Source organism: Amblyomma maculatum, chromosome 7 (genome assembly GCF_055883805.1).
Source record: "Amblyomma maculatum isolate TAMU_Amacu chromosome 7, ASM5588380v1, whole genome shotgun sequence".
In the NCBI taxonomy this organism is placed as follows: domain Eukaryota; kingdom Metazoa; phylum Arthropoda; class Arachnida; order Ixodida; family Ixodidae; genus Amblyomma; species Amblyomma maculatum.
This window is the reverse complement of record NC_139350.1, coordinates 136408791-136422750: the sequence shown is the minus strand read 5'-3', so window position 1 is coordinate 136422750 and position 13960 is coordinate 136408791. Positions and strand designations below refer to the sequence as shown.

Sequence of the window (13960 nt, the reverse complement as noted above, 5' to 3'; positions counted from 1 at the left end):
ATCAATGTGAAAAGCCCTTCATTGTTTGTCAGCCAATTGCAGAAAGGCTCAAAGGAAGTTTCCGAACCAGCATACAAAGAGCTTCACTTCTAATTTTTTTTTTTTTTTTGCAAAATCACATTATGCAGGCCAAGCAGGAGTCTCATGGCCCTACTGCGAGGCCACTTTCCATGCGATTACCAGTTCATAGCGGGTTTGAAAAGACATATGTACTGAGATTTTTTTTTTTTTTTCACAATGAAGCAGCCGTGCTTATTTCACAGTAGCAATAAGGGACCGTTGACATCACAAACTGGGGAATACAGTGCTACTTGCTAGATGGGGGACAGGTGAAGGACAACACACGAATGAACGTGTCCCCGGTCTATCAAGTAGCGCAGTATTCCACAGTATGATCAACCAACTGGCCCCCATGTTTTCATTGTTGACATTACAAAATCAATGTGAAAAGCCCTTCATTGTTTGTCAGCCAATTGCGGAAAGGCTCAAAGGAAGTTTCCGAACCAGCATACAAAGAGCTTCACTTCTAATTTTTTTTTTTTTTTTTTTCAAAATCACATTATGCAGGCCAAGCAGGAGTCTCATGGCCCTACTGCGAGGCCACTTTCCATGCGATTACCAGTTCATAGCGGGTTTGAAAAGACATATGTACTGAGATTTTTTTTTTTTTTTTTCACAATGAAGCAGCCGTGCTTATTTCACAGTAGCAATAAGGGACCGTTGACATCACAAACTGGGGAATACAGCGCTACTTGCTAGATGGGGGACAGGTGAAGGACAACACACGAATGAACGTGTCCTCGGTCTATCAAGTAGCGCAGTATTCCACAGTATGATCAACCAACTGGCCCCCGTGTTTTCATTGTTGACATTACAAAATCAATATGAAAAGCCCTTCATTGTTTGTCAGCCAATTGCAGAAAGGCTCAAAGGAAGTTTCCGAACCAACATACAAAGAGCTTCACTTCTAATTTTTTTTTTTTTTTGCAAAATCACATTATGCAGGCCAAGCAGGAGTCTCATGGCCCTATTGCGAGGCCACTTTCCATGCGATTACCAGTTCATAGCGGGTTTGAAAAGACATATGTACTGAGATTTTTTTTTTTTTCACAATGAAGCAGCCGTGCTTATTTCACAGTAGCAATAAGGGACCGTTGACATCACAAACTGTGGAATACAGTGCTACTTTCTAGATGGGGGACAGGTGAAGGACAACACACGAATGAACGTGTCCCCGGTCTATCAAGTAGCGCAGTATTCCACAGTATGATCAACCAACTGGCCCCCATGTTTTCATTGTTGACATTACAAAATCATTGTGAAAAGCCCTTCATTGTTTGTCAGCCAATTGCAGAAAGGCTCAAAGGAAGTTTCCGAACCAGCATACAAAGAGCTTCACTTCTAATTTTTTTTTTTTTTTTTTTTTTTTTTTTGCAAAATCACATTATGCAGGCCAAGCAGGAGTCTCATGGCCCTACTGCGAGGCCACTTTCCATGCGATTACCAGTTCATAGCGGGTTTGAAAAGACATATGTACTGAGATTTTTTTTTTTTTTCACAATGAAGCAGCCGTGCTTATTTCACAGTAGCAATAAGGGACCGTTGACATCACAAACTGGGGAATACAGTGCTACTTGCTAGATGGGGGACAGGTGAAGGACAACACACGAATGAACGTGTCCCCGGTCTATCAAGTAGCGCAGTATTCCACAGTATGATCAACCAACTGGCCCCCATGTTTTCATTGTTGACATTACAAAATCAATGTGAAAAGCCCTTCATTGTTTGTCAGCCAATTGCAGAAAGGCTCAAGGGAAGTTTCCGAACCACCATACAAAGAGCTTCACTTCTAATTTTTTTTTTTTTTGCAAAATCACATTATGCAGGCCAAGCAGGAGTCTCATGGCCCTACTGCGAGGCCACTTTCCATGCGATTACCAGTTCATAGCGGGTTTGAAAAGACATATGTACTGAGATTTTTTTTTTTTTCACAATGAAGCAGCCGTGCTTATTTCACAGTAGCAATAAGGGACCGTTGACATCACAAACTGGGGAATACAGCGCTACTTGCTAGATGGGGGACAGGTGAAGGACAACACACGAATGAACGTGTCCTCGGTCTATCAAGTAGCGCAGTATTCCACAGTATGATCAACCAACTGGCCCCCGTGTTTTCATTGTTGACATTACAAAATCAATGTGAAAAGCCCTTCATTGTTTGTCAGCCAATTGCAGAAAGGCTCAAAGGAAGTTTCCGAACCATCATACAAAGAGCTTCACTTCTAATCTTTTTTTTTTTTTTTTGCAAAATCACATTATGCAGGCCAAGCAGGAGTCTCATGGCCCTACTGCGAGGCCACTTTCCATGCGATTACCAGTTCATAGCGGTTTTGAAAAGACATATGTACTGAGATCTTTTTTTTTTTTACACAATGAAGCAGCCGTGCTTATTTCACAGTAGCAATAAGGGACCGTTGACATCACAAACTGGGGAATACAGCGCTACTTGCTAGATGGGGGACAGGTGAAGGACACCACACGAATGAACGTGTCCTCGGTCTATCATGAAGCGCAGTATTCCACAGTATGATCAACCAACTGGCCCCCGTGTTTTCATTGTTGACATTACAAAATCAATGTGAAAAGCCCTTCATTGTTTGTCAGCCAATTGCAGAAAGGCTCAAGGGAAGTTTCCGAACCACCATACAAAGAGCTTCACTTCTATTTTTTTTTTTTTTTTGCAAAATCACATTATGCAGGCCAAGCAGGAGTCTCATGGCCCTACTGCGAGGCCACTTTCCATGCGATTACCAGTTCATAGCGGGTTTGAAAAGACATATGTACTGAGATTTTTTTTTTTGTTTCACAATGAAGCAGCCGTGCTTATTTCACAGTAGCAATAAGGGACCGTTGACATCACGAACTGGGGAATACAGCGCTACTTGCTAGATGGGGGACAGGTGAAGGACACCACACGAATGAACGTGTCCTCGGTCTATCATGAAGCGCAGTATTCCACAGTATGATCAACCAACTGGCCCCCGTGTTTTCATTGTTGACATTACAAAATCAATGTGAAAAGCCCTTCATTGTTTGTCAGCCAATTGCAGAAAGGCTCAAGGGAAGTTTCCGAACCACCATACAAAGAGCTTCACTTCTAATTTTTTTTTTTTTTTTGCAAAATCACATTATGCAGGCCAAGCAGGAGTCTCATGGCCCTACTGCGAGGCCACTTTCCATGCGATTACCAGTTCATAGCGGGTTTGAAAAGACATATGTACTGAGATTTTTTTTTTTTTTCACAATGAAGCAGCCGTGCTTATTTCACAGTAGCAGTAAGGGACCGTTGACATCACAAACTGGGGAATACAGTGCTACTTGCTAGATGGGGGACAGGTGAAGGACAACACACGAATGAACGTGTCCCCGGTCTATCAAGTAGCGCAGTATTCCACACTATGATCAACCAACTGGCCCCCATGTTTTCATTGTTGACATTACAAAATCAATGTGAAAAGCCCTTCATTGTTTGTCAGCCAATTGCAGAAAGGCTCAAAGGAAGTTTCCGAACCAGCATACAAAGAGCTTCACTTCTAATTTTTTTTTTTTTTTGCAAAATCACATTATGCAGGCCAAGTAGGAGTCTCATGGCCCTACTGCGAGGCCACTTTCCATGCGATTACCAGTTCATAGCGGGTTTGAAAAGACATATGTACTGAGATTTTTTTTTTTTTTTCACAATGAAGCAGCCGTGCTTATTTCACAGTAGCAATAAGGGACCGTTGACATCACAAACTGGGGAATACAGTGCTACTTGCTAGATGGGGGACAGGTGAAGGACAACACACGAATGAACGTGTCCCCGGTCTATCAAGTAGCGCAGTATTCCACAGTATGATCAACCAACTGGCCCCCATGTTTCCATTGTTGACATTACAAAATCAATGTGAAAAGCCCTTCATTGTTTGTCAGCCAATCGCAGAAAGGCTCAAAGGAAGTTTCCGAACCAGCATACAAAGAGCTTCACTTCTAATTTTTTTTTTTTTTTTTTTTTTGCAAAATCACATTATGCAGGCCAAGCAGGAGTCTCATGGCCCTATTGCGAGGCCACTTTCCATGCGATTACCAGTTCATAGCGGGTTTGAAAAGACATATGTACTGAGATTTTTTTTTTTTTTCACAATGAAGCAGCCGTGCTTATTTCACAGTAGCAATAAGGGACCGTTGACATCACAAACTGTGGAATACAGTGCTACTTTCTAGATGGGGGACAGGTGAAGGACAACACACGAATGAACGTGTCCCCGGTCTATCAAGTAGCGCAGTATTCCACAGTATGATCAACCAACTGGCCCCCATGTTTTCATTGTTGACATTACAAAATCAATGTGAAAAGCCCTTCATTGTTTGTCAGCCAATTGCAGAAAGGCTCAAAGGAAGTTTCCGAACCAGCATACAAAGAGCTTCACTTCTAATTTTTTTTTTTTTTTTGCAAAATCACATTATGCAGGCCAAGCAGGAGTCTCATGGCCCTACTGCGAGGCCACTTTCCATGCGATTACCAGTTCATAGCGGGTTTGAAAAGACATATGTACTGAGATTTTTTTTTTTTCACAATGAAGCAGCCGTGCTTATTTCACAGTAGCAATAAGGGACCGTTGACATCACAAACTGGGGAATACAGCGCTACTTGCTAGATGGGGGACAGGTGAAGGACACCACACGAATGAACGTGTCCTCGGTCTATCAAGAAGCGCAGCATTCCACAGTATGATCAACCAACTGGCCGCCGTGTTTTCATTGTTGACATTACAAAATCAATGTGAAAAGCCCTTCATTGTTTGTCAGCCAATTGCAGAAAGGCTCAAGGGAAGTTTCCGAACCACCATACAAAGAGCTTCACTTCTAATTTTTTTTTTTTTGCAAAATCACATTATGCAGGCCAAGCAGGAGTCTCATGGCCCTACTGCGAGGCCACTTTCCATGCGATTACCAGTTCATAGCGGGTTTGAAAAGACATATGTACTGAGATTTTTTTTTTTTTTTCACAATGAAGCAGCCGTGCTTATTTCACAGTAGCAATAAGGGACCGTTGACATCACAAACTGGGGAATACAGCGCTACTTGCTAGATGGGGGACAGGTGAAGGACAACACACGAATGAACGTGTCCTCGGTCTATCAAGTAGCGCAGTATTCCACAGTATGATCAACCAACTGGCCCCCGTGTTTTCATTGTTGACATTACAAAATCAATGTGAAAAGCCCTTCATTGTTTGTCAGCCAATTGCAGAAAGGCTCAAAGGAAGTTTCCGAACCATCATACAAAGAGCTTCACTTCTAATTTTTTTTTTTTTTGCAAAATCACATTATGCAGGCCAAGCAGGAGTCTCATGGCCCTACTGCGAGGCCACTTTCCATGCGATTACCAGTTCATAGCGGTTTTGAAAAGACATATGTACTGAGATCTTTTTTTTTTTTTACACAATGAAGCAGCCGTGCTTATTTCACAGTAGCAATAAGGGACCGTTGACATCACAAACTGGGGAATACAGCGCTACTTGCTAGAAGGGGGACAGGTGAAGGACAACACACGTATGAACGTGTCCTCAGTCTATCAAGTAGCGCAGTATTCCACAGTATGATCAACCAACTGGCCCCCGTGTTTTCATTGTTGACATTACAAAATCAATGTGAAAAGCCCTTCATTGTTTGTCAGCCAATTGCAGAAAGGCTCGAAGGAAGTTTCCGAACCAGCATACAAAAAGCTTCACTTCTAATCTTTTTTTTTTTTTTTTGCAAAATCACATTATGCAGGCCAAGCCGGAGTCTCATGGCCCTACTGCGAGGCCACTTTCCATGCGATTACCAGTTCATAGCGGGTTTGAAAAGACGTATGTACTCAGATTTTTTTTTTTTACAGAATGAAGCAGCCGTGCTTATTTCACAGTAGCAATAAGGGACCGTTGACATCACAAACTGGGGAATACAGCGCTACTTGCTAGATGGGGGACAGGTGATGGACAACACACGAATGAATGTGTCCTCGGTCTATCAAGTAGCGCAGTATTCCACAGTATGATCAACCAACTGGCCCCCGTGTTTTCATTGTTGACATTACAAAATCAATGTGAAAAGCCCTTCATTGTTTGTCAGCCGTATGCAGGAAGGCTCAAAGGAAGTTTCCGAACATAGTCAAAGAGCTCTACTTCTAATCCTTTTTTTTTTTTTTTTGTCGCGAAGTCACATTATGCAGGCAAAGCAGGAGCCCTCGCCAGCAGCAGCACCGGCAGGTCTCACAGCCCTGCTGTGAGGCGGCTTTCCATGCAATTACCAGTTCATGGCAGTTTTGAAAAGACGTAAGTACGGAGTTTTTTTTTGCACATTGAAGCAGCCGTGTTTAATTCACAGTAGCAATACGTGACAGTTGACATCACAAAATCAATGTGAAATGTTTTAAAATTTTGCAGAACGGATGAACTGATTGAAAGAGAACCCTTCTTGTGCTGCTTAATGAGTATTTTAATATGTTCTGCCAGTTTGCTGGACAGCGGTTCGGATGAAAGTATTCTAAAACATACAAATCATGAATAACGTCATGACATGTGGGCTTTCAAAAAGTATTTGCTTTTAGTCTGAGTGCACAAAATGGCCAGCGTCGGGGGATTTGCTGAGCATTTAGGTCTCACACTGCAAAAAGGCATGCAAATGGCTATGATTTGCAACCAGGGAGCAACTTGATTGTGCAGTCATCAGCATGGCAATCTAGAGTACTCAGATAGTGTACTTTGGGCTTCATGGATGTCATCAGCCAATAATTCTTATTTTATGATAGTGTGCATTTATCATGCATCCCCACACTGATAGAGCTTCCTTGAGCTGTTTTATCTTGTCCATTAATGTCATCATCACGTTTATGACACAGTAGGTGACAGTTATCTAAATATCAAGCTAAACCATATTGGGGAGTTGTTCTGTACCAAAAGGAAACGATCTCTGCACTACGAATAATAATACATTTGACGAGTGTTAGCAAAAGTGAATGCGGTGTATTAATGTTGCTGCACACAAATATATAATACAGCACATGCATGCCTGAATGCTCTAGCTACACATTGTTTTGTGTTTCTGCGGCACCTTTGTGAACAGTCACAAGTGGTAAAAGCTGTATACAGACTAGGCACAGACGTGAAGGCACTCCCATCAGTATGTCAGAACATTCTCAGATGCAGGCTATTCGAAACCAGTTGTTTCCACTAGATGCCATCGGTGCAGCCAAATGCGCCTCGGTTGAGCGCTGTAAATAGCCGTACTGGCAACTGTACCTATGGGCTATTATAAGTGTAACCAACTGGTCACCATCCCACAAGGCATCGTCATGTTCAAGAGTTGCCAGTATTACAGTAAAACGTGATAGGGCAGCATGTTTCTATATCAAATGTATATCCCATCATTCCTTTTATGTGCTTCCTTTTGTTACGCTTTATCTTCTAAAAGGGCAGTTGGTCTTGCTGTTAGGTAATGAGAACCTAGATGTGAAACAAGCATTCATTACATCCGAGGCGCTGCTTATTTCTTAGCTGCTCCAAGGAATCGAGCAGCATGCAATTGGCCAGCAGCTGTTCCTTTTAAGCCCACATTGTCGCAATACCTTTACAACTCGCAAGCTGTGACTGGGCTTTTTCATGCTGTCTGCTTTTAAACTGTGCTTGGCATATGCACAATATTGTATGGAATAGAACATGTCCTCGAAAAGAAAATCATTTCAGCTCTTCATTGCAACCCAGTCACACAATACTGTTTCCAGCTTGTCTTTAGGTAGCTTGATACCTTTTACTGACAGACTATTTATCTTGATGCTATTAAAGAGCATGAAGTCAAGATCAGAAATGGTTTGGCAGTTTGTACTACACTTTTTGTTGCTCAACAATCTTTTCATGTCCCTTGATTTGCTCAGTGACATGACACCCAGTGTTTACTATATAAGAATGAGCTGACGAGAGGGCAACTCATATACTGACCAGTCAGCGCATCTCTTGAATGGACATCGAAGCTTTTTACCAGAGCCTCTTTCTTTTAGTTGTCCTTTTATGAAGCCAGAGGAAAGACAACCAAGCTTTGGAGGGGCTAAAAAGACTAGCATAATGTCATGCCTGCTCACTACCTTGTTTACATTGTGGGATAGCATGTGCGGGTATGTCACTACTGGTCTCACCTTTTTTTCTAGGCTCATCTGCACCAACTTCTACAGCCTGTCACTTCTGGGTGTCTTTTGTAACCCCTTTCAAAAGCAAACAATGGGCCCCAGCTGAAGTCAGCCTAGCCAATTGAATTTGAAAACTAGAATGGAGCTTGGGGACACATGACTTACTGATCACAGATTCACAAAAAAATAAATCAGTCACTCATTCCTTTCACTAAATTTTATCTATTTGAAAATCAATTAGAAGGAGCCCCTTTTTTAATGTGGAACAAAACAGCAGCATACCTGATTCATTGAGCACTCAGTACTTTGCTTATACTTGCTGTTCAAATATTGCTATCAGCATACTTGCGTCAGCTTCCCTCACCAGCATTGCGTAGCAGGATCCTTGAGAAAAGGCGAGACTGGCAGTTATGCAATATCTACCTAAGCTGTCCCACAATTTGAACATTGCTGTGAGCATGCATGACAGTCCACTTCCCTCTTTATCTCCAATGAAGCTGTAGTCTTTGCTGTCACATCGGAAAAGGCGAAAGAGGTTTTGGTACCAACAATAGACGGTCATTCATGAAACATGCAGAAATGGTAGTGTACGAGTTTCACTCTCAAGCAGCCATTCCTGTGCAGGACAAACTACGCACTGTGCAAATGAGGGAGTCTGGGAACTTCAGTGAAATATTGAGCAAAAGAAAATGGTCTCTAATTTACCACAGCACATTGGATCTTGTCCTGTGAGGTCCCATAAGGCATGCTGTGGTGATGTGTACTACTGTTATGAGCAGAAATACAGAATCGCAGAAACTTATTGAAGCCTTCTATATTAGCAAGAAAGGTAACCTGTGTGTCCGCAGTACTTATTTGCCATGGTGAGAGGCTCAGCACAACATTTTAAAAGTTCACTGTTATGCCACAGTTGATGCATTGATGCGTTCTTTGCACATGTGGTGGCAAAAAGCATATAATGCATACTTTTTTGCAAAAAGAGTAATTTGTTATTCACACTCTTTTACAATTTCTTCCATATGTGCTGTGCTTTTTGGCGCCCTTGAATGCTTCAGACGAATAACTAGCAGTTTTTCACAAGTCGTCATAGTTTGCATGAAGCTATTTCTTAAGTACTGCTGAATGTTTCAAATTAGAGGAAGTTGTGTTTGCATGTTGCTCTTCAGAGCGAACATCTAAAGCAGTAAAGCTGTGTGCATTGTTTCTGTGATGTCATTGCATTATGGGATGCAAAGCAGGAAACAACTTGGATCTCGTATTCTTTTACAGAAGTGCTAAAAGCAATTCACTGATGATGACTGAGCCTTAAAAAGAGCAAAGCAGAGCTTTATTTTGAGTGCATGAATTTGACAGCTTTACTATTTTATAGGTAGAATGAGAGGAAAAAGAGGGTTTGCACGGTTGAAGAAGAACTGAACAAGGGTAAATGGGGTACGCCTTAGTTCACAGATGAGCCAACGTTTCGACAAGTGGACTTTTCTTCGTCTGGGCAAAGCGATCATCACTGGCAGGGGTTTAAATATGCTTTTGCTTCCGAAGAAGAAAAGCTGGGGAGGGGAAAGTGGGTGCGAAGAAAATAGGTGTGAAAAAGTGGGGAGGAGAGGATGGGTGAGAAGAAAGTGGGTTATGAAGTGAAAGAAAAAAAAAATTATTTTAAGTATGTATCTCAACCTGGAACCAGAGATCCTGTGGCCTGTGAAAGCGGCAGTACCAGGAAAAACCACAGTATCGGGCAGATGATTAGTCACCACTTAGGCGGGTTTGGTGCAGATACACCTTACAAAGGGACAGGCTTTGCGAAGGGCCCTGATACGGCATATGTCTAAGGGGGACAATTCCTAAATCTTTCTACAAAGGTGGGGGGGGGGGGGAGAACCACAACTGACATGAAAAAAATATATATTTTCATAAAAAAAGTTTGAGGAGAAATTCAAGCAACAAGCGACAAGGAGAAAATGTGTTTAGAGGAACATGTAAGGTTATGCTATTATGGAAGGGATTAGAGTGTACATGTGGTGTGAATAAACTGCACAATTCACACTATGTGGGATTGTTTTCCCGAATAGTTATGATGCAAAGGGAATATACCTAAGGGATTCTAACGTTCCCTTAGATATATTTATTCCTGCTGGTTCCAATGCATATCTAATTCATAAATTTAGAACATTGGAACCAGCAGGAATATTTCTGGTGACTGATCATCTATCCTGTACAGTGGTTTTTCCTGGTACTGCCACTTTTACTTCTTTTGCAGGCCACAGAATCTGGTTCCAGGTTGAGATACATACTTAAAATTTTTTTTTTGGTCGGTTGTGGTTCACTGTGTGGTTATTATCCTGTGACTTTGTACTCCCCCTTTCCTCCCCCTACCTTTTAAGAATTGTCCCCCTAGATATATGCCTTATCAGGGCCGTTTGCATAGCCTGTCCCTTTGTAAGGCATATCTGTACCAAACCAGTTTAAGTGGTGACTAATCACCTACCCGGTATTGTAGTTTTTCCTTGTACTGCTGCTTTTACTTTTGCGGGCCACAGAATCCTTGGTTCCAAACTGATAAATACATACTGAAGATTTTTTTTTCTTTTTTGCTTTCACTTTATGACCCACTTTCTTCTCACCCATCCTCTCCTCCCCACTCCTTCACACCTACTTTCTTTGCACCCACTTTCCCCTCCCCAGCTTTTCTTCTTCGGAAGCAAAAGCATATTTAAACCCCTGCCAGCGATGATCGCTTTGCCCAGATGAAGACAAGTCCACTTGTCAAAACGTTGGCTCATCTGCGAACTGAGGTGTACCCCATTTACCCTTGTTCAGGTCTTCATACTATTTTATAGTCATTGGTATTACTATTTTTCAGCAATTCTCGGCTATCCCCGGGGGATTTCGTGTAGCAGAGGTGGCCAAGGATGAAAGAGGAATTCAGCTTCGAACATCTAGAGAAGCACCTGCTCAGGGCTCCGGAGTGGTTGAAAGCAGCAGGCATTGCTCAAAGCCAAAGGAAGAGGTGAGTGTTCTGTTGCTTCCTAACATTTCGAACTGTAACAATCATTTTTAAACCGACATTCTCAAAAATGTGACTGTTCACACTTTCCAGTCTGCTGTCCTTGTATTTAAAGTGCTGCATTTTTTATTGCCGAGTCTCCTGAGCATTTTCAGCAAAATGACGTGTTAACGAGGCCAATTGTGTCCAGACATCAGCTAAGGAACACTAGGCCAGTCACACCAAAACGATCACAGCAGTACTTTCACATGCCTGTATCTCAGCTCCGGTAAAAACATCAGACGTGGCTTGGTGGATGTCTTGATAAGGAGAGGCAGTGGGAACAGGTTATCAGAACGCTTACTCAGCAGTTCAGTGTGATAGGGAAGTACTGAATGTATTTATGGCTTCTGCCCACATGACGTGTTGCCCATTGCTGTCATTTGCATGGCACTGCTACAGTAAACAGGCAAAATGCAGTGATCCTTATGAAGTAATATTGCATCAGTTGACATTACTAATACCTGCATTCAAAAACGCGCCTTGATTCAACACTCCACCTCCACTCCACTGAGTGGAGAAAACAGCTGCTCCTCCTTCCCAGGGCCAATTCAGATTCATGAACGCCCCTCGGCGTTTCCTTCGACAAGGTCTCTTTGAGAATATGTCCTCCACTCGAAGCAGTGCAAGTACATATGGGAGCGAGATTAAGGTGAACTTTTTGCCTGAAAACTGCGTGCTGAAGTGTGTAATGCTCAGTTTTTCATGTCGAGTCTTCTAAACTTTTGCCAGCAACCTCAATGTTAACAGTATATTGGAACTTGTTTTGCGGGCGGGATAAAAAATGTGGCTGTGAAAAATGGCAGAAAACACTTCTGCATCTGGCAACAGTCACTGCTGGTGACGAGTTTACGTAGAACATGAGGCAGGCATAGAGAAAGGGTATGAATACCTCGGTTTGCTTGTTTGGTGTGAGGTCTATGTTCACCCTTTGTCTCTTGGTTTTATTTTTATTGCCAGGCTTTGACAGACAACTGAATACATTGCAGAACAAAATTAAGAGCGGCCAACTCCTACGAGCAGGCTTCTGGCCATCAGAGCGCTCGGGGGAGAATTGAAAACATTCGTGTTTCTTCACAGCGCGTTGCAGCATGCACACTGAATTCGGCTCTGCAGAAGCAAATGCTGCCTGCAGTTTCCCAACAAGTTAAGAACCGTAATTTAAAATATGCCTCAGAAGGCATACCCTTCATTAACTGCGAATATCCCTTCGTAGGGCAAGCAAAACAATGTGCTCCCTCGACAGTGCCGCTCGTCTGAAGATGTTAGTAACCCATGAGCGACAGGCAAGCCATTGGTGTGTGGGGTGCAGCACAGATGCACAAACAGCTTCACCGCCCCTCTGGTACCCCCCGCTTACTGCATGCAACACGCTGTTCCCCCACAAGTTCGCCATCGTCTGTGGAAGCCACCACGCAGGGCAAGCCAGCGTGAGTGCAATATCACACAGATTAGCTCCAGCCAGTGACTCTCGGGCACTGTGCCCACACTCCGGATTTCGCTTTATGAGTGCATCCTTTTCCATATCTAAAAGGAAAACACAGTACTTTAACTTTATGTTAAGTAGCGCCACAAAAACCCGACCCCGCTCACAGGTTTTATGGCCGCCAGGCGATAAGTGTGTCACCACTTATCGGTGGTAACTCCTGCAGCAAGGAAATAGCTGGCGTACCACTAACATTTCCGCAAGCTTCTTGCACTCTGTTTGTTCTTCCTGGCGCTTGCATTGGCTGCTCAACGTCTCCTTTGGTTAACGTGGCACCTGCTGTGGTCGAAATGCAGATCTCACTTTCATTGCTGGAGGCGCTCATTCCGAATGATCTTGGGGCCTTCTTCAGGGCTCACCTGCTCTGGTACTGCAACATTCAATGGCAGGATTTTTTTGTGTCCACTGGCCGGCCTGGCCATCATCTGGCATATTTCTCTCATCTTTCTAATCCCCTGCGATGGATAGCAATGACACCTGTGTGTTTCTGACATTGACAATGTCTGCCTCTGCTAAAGCTACATGTAACTTTGCGGTGGTAGCTATGGTTGGGAACAGCACCGCAGGCTCTGCCTCTGCTAAACACATAGTGGGTCTTGACATTGGTATCTTATCGCTACTGGCCTCGCCGTTTTCTGAGCCATCTTGTGGACTCACATGCTCGTCTTTCTCCTCTGGGGCCGGCTCCTTCGTATCTACTAAACCTCCTAGTAATACGGTAGCCACACTTGTTTTCTCTCTGGAATCTGCATTCGCCTCTGCTGTTGTATGCATATTGCCAGCATCGCAATATACTCGACCAATTTTCTTGGGCTTCTGTGCCAATTTCTGATCTAGTGGTGCCCGAAGGGCACTCATAACTTTTAGTCAGTGGAGGCACAACAGCAGGGGTGTAACAGCTGCGCCAACTGCGCCTTATTGATACAGCTGCATGTTGCTGCGCCATAAGGGCGAAATTCGTTAAATGTGCGCCACATTGCGCCAAAATGCCCCGACTAGACGCAAAAGTTGGCCATATGCAGGGAAAGCTTTCTGTTGTGATATGACCAGTTGCGATGTTTCATATACTGCAGCATGCATCACTGGCCTTTTATTTTATTTTGAGATGACATCATGCCATCGTAATGCTTACCCGTTATTTTTCTCTTGCATCGACGTGCTTTTCCGCGCTTCGAGTATTCTGAACCGTAGTGGTTTGAGGATGCTTCACTGTACAGGCAACGGTCCGT

General features: G+C 43.2%; 1 long non-coding RNA gene across 2 annotated transcripts in view; it reads left to right on the top strand.

Moving 5' to 3' along the window:
• LOC146184822 (uncharacterized) overlaps nt 1–13960 on the top strand; it is a 131149-nt gene that overhangs the window by 113951 nt on the left and 3238 nt on the right. Inside the window, exons 2-4 of one of the 2 annotated variants that reach the window (XR_014708932.1) lie at nt 5817–5893; nt 6243–6358; nt 11063–11209. This is a non-coding gene — a long non-coding RNA (uncharacterized LOC146184822). The remainder of the gene's footprint in view (nt 1–5816; nt 5894–6242; nt 6359–11062; nt 11210–13960) is intronic. The other variant, XR_014708933.1, reaches the window with a different exon arrangement.